Source organism: Heptranchias perlo, chromosome 24 (assembly GCF_035084215.1).
Source record: "Heptranchias perlo isolate sHepPer1 chromosome 24, sHepPer1.hap1, whole genome shotgun sequence".
Lineage (NCBI taxonomy): Eukaryota > Metazoa > Chordata > Chondrichthyes > Hexanchiformes > Hexanchidae > Heptranchias > Heptranchias perlo.
In genome coordinates, this window is record NC_090348.1 from 33,724,209 (window position 1) to 33,733,452 (window position 9,244).

The following is a 9,244-nucleotide window of genomic DNA, read 5'->3' on the forward strand; positions in this document are numbered from 1 at the left end:
GAGTGACTCAAATGACAATAGCATATTTGAAAGTGCTACTCCCAAAAATATCAGTAACTGAATAGTACTCTTGGTAACCACAGTGTATCTCAGTTTACTCATACACAAAATTCAGCGTAATTTAATCCTTTTCAAAATGTGATCTGTGCAAGGTTTTCAGCTTTACCAAATCACATGACTATTATGCAAATTACCTGCCTGTTATCATGCCAAAGTTGCCCTTAACACCAATCCAGTATTAATATCAGAAAACTGAGAGCAGGAAGCAAATACTTCTGCTCAGCCCTAAATTTACATAACAGCTTAGAAATTACAGTTGGTGATTTTTATACTTTGGCTTCGATTTTGCAAACCAGGCAGGGCAGCTGTTATAATGGAGTAGGGGACTTACCCATTCCTTTCCTAGCCCGATCTGACTGACTGCAATTTTAAATTGCAGGTGGCATGGACACATACTCCAAATCCGGCAGGGTCCACTTTAAATATGCAGATTGGGTTCCAATGGTGTTATTGGGCCCGATCTGCCATTTTAACCTGAGGCCTGAATGGGGGAGCTGTGGTAGCTTCCCTGCCAGACAAGGCCTGCCAGGATCCAAGTCTGGGGCCAAAAGAGGCCCAGTAAGGTAAAGTTTTTATTATTTTCTATCTGTTTCCCTTGGATTCGGAGGATCAGGAGTGCTCCTCCAGGCCCCACAAGGCAATATTGGGCCTCCCCCGATCGGGATTCCCCACCTCGAGGACACCCTTCCTGTTGGTCCCCGGTGGCGGCCTCTTTCCACTCGAATTCACGCTCCCGCCCTCTGTCCAGTCGCTGATTCCTGCCGGGATCAGGCGGAAGTCCGATATTGATTGTGGAAATAAGGCCCAGGAGGTAATATCTCACTGGGCCTCAGCATTAGAGTTTGTCATTCACCCTGCCCCTGCCCCCGCCCCCTCAATGCACCAATGACTCCACCCCCCCACCCCGAGTTAAAATTGAGGCCTTTGTTTTAAAAATGTTCATCATGCTTAAGGGTCTCCCAATCAAACCACTGAGAAATCTATGTTAGTGAAGTTCCCATTTGCCTGACAGAGAGTGCATATTCTATCCCCATAGGGAACACTCTACTTATGTGAGCCTGGAATACCAAAGTGCCAATTGGCAAGACGAGGCAATGAGACCCCTAAGTGTGAATAGGTGCATTGCTGGAATTTAACCCGTGAAACCTGCAGCTTATCAGCACAGAACACAGGTAAGCGTCTGGCTGTTTTTCTAGCGAGGATCACTCTATCCATTAGAATAATGGCTTTCAGAGTTTTTTGGAACTAACTCCACAAATGCTCCCACAAATTTGCCTATGCTGCTCTTGAGCCTACAGCCAGAAGGTGTGAGAGGCCATCTATATATCATCCACCATATCACTACCAAGATGGTCTTATTAGAATCGCATTTGGGGAGAACACAACTTTGATTTCCCACTGTTCTGAGTTCATGATCTCACATGCACTCTTGTGAGCAGGTTTTCTACCATTCGGGGGAGAAAACTAGAGGGAATGTCGATATATAGATGCTCTCTCACACCTTCTAGCCATTGCTTAAGAACAGCATAGGCAGATTTGTAGGAGCAACACAGCACACCTTCATTCACAGGTTGTGTATAACTCAAAAAAAAGACCGGGAGTAAGTGTTCTGGTGATATGTCTTAAAAAAGGAACCAATGTGCGGATACCCAATAAACACAAAGAAATCAGTAAAGTTTCAATGATGATGCCTGACTTATGATTACATGAAGATTAGATGAAGATGAAGCTCTGATTAGATGAAAATTTTCTAGTATGACCTCAGTCAGGGGTCAGCCATTTAGGACTGAGATGAGGAGGAATTTCTTCACTCAGAGGGTTGGGAATCTTTGGAATTCTCTACCCCAGGGGGCTGTGGATGCTGAGTCATTGAGTATGTTCAAGGCTGAGATAGATAGACTTTTGGACTTGAGAGGAATCAAGGGATATGGGGATCAGGCAGGAAAGTGGAGTTGAGGTCAAAGATCAGCCATGATCTTATTGAATGGCGCAGCAGGCTCGAGGGGCCGTATGGCCTACTCCTGCTCCTTTTTCTTATTTTCTGACAAATCACATGATGACGTTTTGTTTGTTATTGACTCCTTGGTAATAATAAGTGTCAAAATCTTACATTGCTGATACTGGAGGAAACAAGATATGCATTTCCTTTTTTTCCAGTGGCTATTGGTACATCGACTGCTTCACATCATGGTGTTAATGCTCTTGAACAGAACCATAAAGAAAAGAAAGTTCCAACCCAATATCAAATAGCTTCTGGCTGATTAGATCAAGATTATTTAGTATGACCTCAACTTTGAAGTGAAGTTATTGTTTATTGTTGTGTAAGTCAAGCTCACAATTTAAACCTTCAAAGCCAAATACCGTGAGTTTCGGATCATTTAGAATTTAGCTTTGGAGAGCAGAATGAACTAAGAGAATTCCAAAGTCTGAATAGGAATTTAGCTATGGACCATTAGAGCTGCATCCAAATCTGGTCCTCATGATGTTCACCTTCAGTGTTGTACAGCTTACTTCACTTAAACAAATGCCAATTAAGAGTACAATATATTCTACTTAAACTCAAAAGTTATAGCGACACTAAATTTAAAGAGAAAGGGGAGTCTAGGAGAAATATTATTCCCCTGGAGCCTAGCTGAAGAAAATATGATGTATTTGTTGCGAATCAAATAAAATCTTCAGAGTACCGTCCATTCACACTATTTCAGTTCAGCTTTCCGCTATGGAGATGCACTGGTAATGTCAGTTATGGGCAGAGATCATGTGTGTCCCAGTGTGGCCCCATTCATTTCAATGGGGTTAATGCTTCAGAGAGTAACTAGATTTGGAGTTTTGAGCAAAGTTCTCTACGAGTTCAGTATGCAAGAGTACCAAGCTAATAGGATTTTTATTTTTGCAGGTTGGGCTGCTGGTCCAGGTTAGCTTCCAGGCCGATTTGATGTTCCAGTTGAAAAAAATTGAGCCATTCTGAGATACAAATGGCACATCCCCATTATGACATTGGGGGCAATTTAGAAGGGAAGGAGAGTCGGAGTACTAGGTCTCAGTTAGGCAGCAAATTTGAGGATTATTTTGGCAGGTAACAAATGTGACCATATTTTCTTCAGACAGGCAGTGTGAGTACTTGCACTTTTCCGATGACAAGAATTCACCATAATGCAACTTAAAAGTTTTGATTTCAGTTCAGTTTCTATTTTTCACATTCCAAAAACTAAATTTTGATGTAATTTTATGTTGACACAGCAGTGGTTATCCAATAACCTTTAACTGTGTTACTATACCATAGATTTTTCAGCCAAAGGTTGTGACACCCCTGCTGTCAGATTGAGGTTATGTCCCTGCGTTTTTATGGTAGAGCCATCATGATACAAGAAAAATTACAGTAACAATGCAAAATGTTTTATTGTAGATTACAAGTTATAAAGCCCATAGGAATTTCCTGCAATGGCGATGTTGGTGACGAACGCCATAAATTAGACCGTTGTGTGCCCTGATCCTCCAGTGGCGAATTTACGCCAAAATTTGCTGGAGAGCTGATTAAAATACACTGCAGCATGAATCATAGAGGCGAATCAGAAGTAGCACGGCCAATGACTTATATATTGATCCCCCGCTAATGATGTGTCAGACCAGCCCCAATGTCCAGAAACTGTGAGAATAACACTTTTAATATTTTTCCTATTTTCAGAGGATTTTGGTTGGACTGGTACATCAATTCCTGATTAATTATTTATTTGTGAGGACTTTTAATTTAAGGTCTCTCCATCTGCACGTCAAGTCACGTAACAAATGGCTACCGTCTCTTTAAGGGCAGGGTTTTAAGTGGCCGCTAGTATAAAAGTGATTGTCTGTGATCAGGGTTTTTCTTGGATTTGTGGAATCAGGAGACATGAATATTTCTCGCAAAGGACCCGGCTACTTCCCAAGTCGACAGCTTTGTATTGATTAAGGGAAAGATCCAGATTACTTAAGTTGTTTCCCAATAATGCTTATTACATGCTAATTTGGGTCAATAGAATGGGAAATAAAGCAACCTACTTCCTCATATACAAGTCCATAAATCACTCCACTGCCAGATTAAGTGGCAGCGGAGTGAAGAATGGCTAAAATGCAGCAAATTTGTGATCACCATTCATTTTAATGGGGGCAGAGCTCTGATAATTACCTCCTAGCTGTTTTCGGTGGAAGTAACAGCACAGCGGTGCAAAAGTCCCAGGAAATTATGGTGTGGTGTAAGTCACTCACGCCATAATTTCCTGGAAGTGCTGCCCTAGTTTTACGGCAGACACTGTAGATGTGCAAGTTTTCAGCAAATTCCAGGCCCATGTGTTTCTATATAGAGTAAACACTGTACTTAACAAGGCGTCCTTGCCCAAGAATGGGACATTTTAGAATTTTTTCTCCCAGTCAGTATCAAATATTCCCAGATCAGACACAGAATGGAATGCACTCAGGGCGAAGCTCCCTTTAACACAAAGTGCTCCAATTCATACTTCAGCCTCCCCCACCTTACTGCACCAGTTTCCATTTCCAATAACAGTTGACCTTCTGATCTCTCAGGGAGACTGCCAATTTATAGTTATCAAACAGAGGGGTTTCATCCGAATATCTGAACTGAATTCAAAACTGGTCCCTCTTGAAATAATATTTAAACAAATTTACTATTGTTAAGTTAATTATATTATGATGGTGCATAATGGCACATTACTTTGAGAACTTTTATCAATATTTATCAGTACTGTTTTGAAAAATTTCATAGGTTTTAGAATAAGTAAGGACATATTTTTCTGTCTTGTGAATTATGAATCAGGGTACAGTCTACCCCATGTAATGCTTTATTAACCCTTCATTAATCCAAAAGCCAATAAGGATACACGGAATCAATGGCCCAGATTTTGCTGAAAAACTAACAGCGTGTGAATGGTGCACAACGTCATTAATGTGCAAATCAGCCAGCAACTTGGGGCGAGGAAGAGAAACCCCGTGAATTGCGAATCGCCACAAGTTGCTGGCCGATTTGCATCGCTCTGCCGTTAGCTTCGCAAAAACGGCATCCTGCCCTTAACTTCCCCGTGAATTTTCATGAAGTTGCTGCATTTGCACATTAATTGCTCATTAAACTCGCCACAGAAAGTTAAGTCTAATAACTAATAGCGTAAGTACACTTTTAACAGTGTGATAATTGTTAATGACTGCCAATCAGCCTCTCTTGTCCAAAAAATGAACAATTATAAGTGTGGAGTCTCATTCCTTCTGGCTGTGAATTGTTGTTGGAGATTTTAAAGATGTCAAATTCCTTTCTGTCTCTTTTTTCTCTCTCTCTCTCTTAATCCAATCATTCTTTCCCCCTCTATTTCTCTTTCCGTACCTGATTTTTGACATTGAATTCACCCACTCTAATTCACCCTGCTTCTCAGTCCTTCCTCTGTTTATTTCTCAATTGTTAAATCGCATTGGTTAAGAAAATACACTGTTTGTCCCGTTCTTCACCAAGGTCCCGAATGCCCCGTTGCCCTCGCTGCACCATTATCAGCTCACACTTCCAACAACTTTGTGGGCAAAAAATTTGAAAACCTAAATGTGCACAAACAAGTTTAACTAACAAGGTATGTCGCGAGATGCCCCGCTCCAGCAAAATCTCTGTTAATGCAATTTTCCACAAATTGCAGGTGCTGAATACTATATAGTTGTATTTGACACATGTATAGATATAACATTAAGACAATATTTTCTGAATTTAAACAAATATATAAACTGTTTTACATACCGTACATCTTAACTATAGTTTCCTTCTTGATTCTGGGTGGATCTGAAGTACAGATCAAAGGCACTAGCAGTACTATATCTGGGATAGCAGCACATAATCAGTGGTAAATTCCCCACAGGCCACAGAAGAGCAAGTGCAGAAGAGCAAGTGCAGAAGAACAAAGGGAAACAGCAAGACATTTATCTGGCTTTCTCAATCATTCAGCTACTGCACACACTTCAATAAAAGGAGAATCATTTTAAAAATTGGAGTCCTAATGCAGGCAACAATGTGACTAAATCTCTTGTAGACAGCATGTTTTCTCTTAAAACTGGCGCTTCTAAGAACCCATGGTCAGATTGATCTTAACATTTACTTCTGTCCATATGCATTGAACTGGATACCAACAAAATCATTTTTGAAGAGAAAGATTTGCAGCATCTGATGTTAAAAGTGCAGAGAATGACAATACTATTGTTTGTTCCCTCACTCACTGTACAGAATGGCGTATATGCAATGTTTTAACAAATATATACTTCAAAAAATTTGCAAACTATGTAAGAGTTAAAATTGTGGGATAAAGGATGAGATGCTAAATCTTTATATAATGGGGCAGAAATCACTCACAAAATAACGGTGAGCTCAACTGCGCTCTCCATTGTTAGTGGCGAAATGGAGGAGCAAGTTCCAGCGTTCACAGATGCGAAGTGAAACGCAGAAATCCGGAACTTGCTGCTACTGGTTCGCCGGCGATATGACAGCTTCGAATGAAAGGTATGTCGCACACTGCAATCAGAGAAATCATTGAAAAAGTGCAAACTTGCTCATCTGCCCAGCTGGAAAGTAACTAATTATACCACCAAACAGGTACACCTAAAAATATAGGTTTAAACTAAGTTTTAACAGTCTTAATGACTGCCAAACTACTAAAAATTAACTTTTAAAAACGGTAAGTCTCATTACTCCTTATTTTAATAGTTTTTGATCATTAAAAAAAATTAAATTAAAAATGTATTTTTTAAAACTTTTCCCTTCTCTTTTATTTAATTATTCAATTATTTCTTACCCTCTTTTTTTCACTGTCTATAACTGTTTTTACATTGATTTTAATGTTGTACCTTTCACTTCCTGGTTTAAGACGCCAAGCCTGCAGAGAGTGTTAATGCAGCGTGTTAATACTGCCATCTGATTGGTCGAGGGGAAAGATCGCTCCAGGGTCCTAGCTTCGCTTGAACTGATGCTGGGCTCTTCTCCACTTCCTATTCGAGGACGTGCTCAACGTAAGTTAGTGGGTTAGTATAAATCTATGGAGTGGTGAGCAGTGTTTGTTCGCCGCTCCAAGCAATTTCTGCCCCATCAGTTTGCTAATTGCTAATAGCATAATTGGCAGCTGATATAAAGCCAAAGGTGAAATGGCTTGCAGCCAACAGTGGGTGGTAAAAAGTCTAGTGTGTTCAAATCAATCTTGGGATCAAGCTTAAACCCTGCCCATGGGTAACTATGGCAATGCACTTTTTTTTTAAAAAAAGCTGGTAGTAAAAGAATTACAAATTAGTGAATGTTATTCTGGCAAGGTTTGATTGTCAGATTGGACAGAAAGGTGATACCTTATGTCATCAGACAAGAGCTGTTTGGGGTCAAAGGCAGCAAGAGTGTACTTTCCCCCCAGCTACAGGTGGAAATGCTCTACTCTAGTTTTCAGTGGTCCATGACTTGAGTTGGGTAGTGTGGGTCTGGGAAAATGTGTGACTATAATTCCAGGCTTATGCAGCACATATAAATAAGAATGTGATAGTTAATGTGTTCTATATCCTCTCAAAAGGATTATCAGTGTAATTTGTAATAAAGTAGATACCTCAAGAGAGGTTAAAAATGTATAAAACAAGTTTATAAATGCACCTGGGCATTTCCGAACACAACTTTGCGGATTGTGAACAAATATGAGAAACAGCTCGATGTCCATAATAGGTGGTAGTGAAACATCACAGAAAACAAAACTGAACTACTGTGGTTCAGTATAGGGCCTGAGGCAGAATCATAAAGTATCTATCAAGCATGGAAACCTTCCCTGCCCTCTTACAATTCAGAGAGAGAAGGACCTTGAGAAATAGTCTGTACGGCAGGCAGCATCAGTGGCTGCTGATTGAAAGGCACTGAGTGTAACTGGAAACACAACCTGATCCTTTCCCTTTTTTGTCTCAAAGCCCTGTTCTCTTCCTTAAGTAGTCTCTCTAGTTCTCTCTTTCCTTTTCTGGCTAGACAGAAGGGTTTGTGAATATAATTGTACAGTAGTGAAAGAATACATTGTAGAAAATTGTGCTGCGTGTAATGTGGTGGAATTGTAAAATCTTAATTGATGTATTTGAATAAAGTGTGATATAGGTACTGTGTTGCTTTATGTGTTGTTTTGCTTTAGTGAATCCCTTTGCTTTCACTATAACACGTCCAGCATTCCATATGAATCCGAATAATGGGAGAAGTCATGTCCCAATTGGGAGGAACTACAGAATACAACCTGCGGCCCCAGTATACAGGGACTGAGCTGTCAATCAGGCACTCCTGGAAAAGAGCAGCGCATGTAGGAAAACACTGCTGGGTAAATTGAGGGATTGCTCGCCTTAGTTTTCCACCTATTTAAATGAAAGGACACGCAATCAGGGGCTGCAGATGCACAACTTCCTGACCACTGTTTTATGGGACTGCTGCTCTTTGCCGGGAACATTCGTTCAGAGAATCAGCCCAATGACCTACCCATTTGTACATCAGATATAAGTTATGGTTAACGATGAACGAGGAGAATGATTAAATTATGTGTTATACATTATGGCTATGTAGGAAATGATCCTGCTGCCTGCAATACTTTGTGTCAATTGGTTATTCCTCTCCACCTTGAGATAAGGTAGAGAATGTGAGTGAATATGAGGCTGAGCTGTGTGTAGACAGTATCAAATAAGCTGTTCCCATAATAGCTTGTATTGGGAAGAATAAATTGGCAGAATGAATGTATTTGTGTGTAATATATTAAATTATGCTTACCAAGCAAATGAAAACAGGCTTGAGAATGCATAGTGTTAAGATGATGCACAACATGGAGTAGCTGAATAGTCAAGAACAAAACAGGGGGTTTAAAGTAAGCAAATAACCTGCTTTTCTTATGTATTAATAAACTGCCTTTGTTGCTACCATAGATCTTTGTCTGGCACTCCAACTGAACTTGGTAATCAAGGAATGAACAGCTTTTTTTTATTCGTTCATGGGATGTGGGCGTCGCTGGCAAAGCCAGCATTTATTGCCCATCCCTAATTGCCCTTGAGAAGGTGGTGGTGAGCCGCCTTCTTGAACCACTGCAGTCCGTGTGGTGAAGGTTCTCCCACTGTGCTGTTAGGAAGGGAGTTCCAGGATTTTGACCCAGCCAGACAAGTGCCAGGCAATGACCATCTC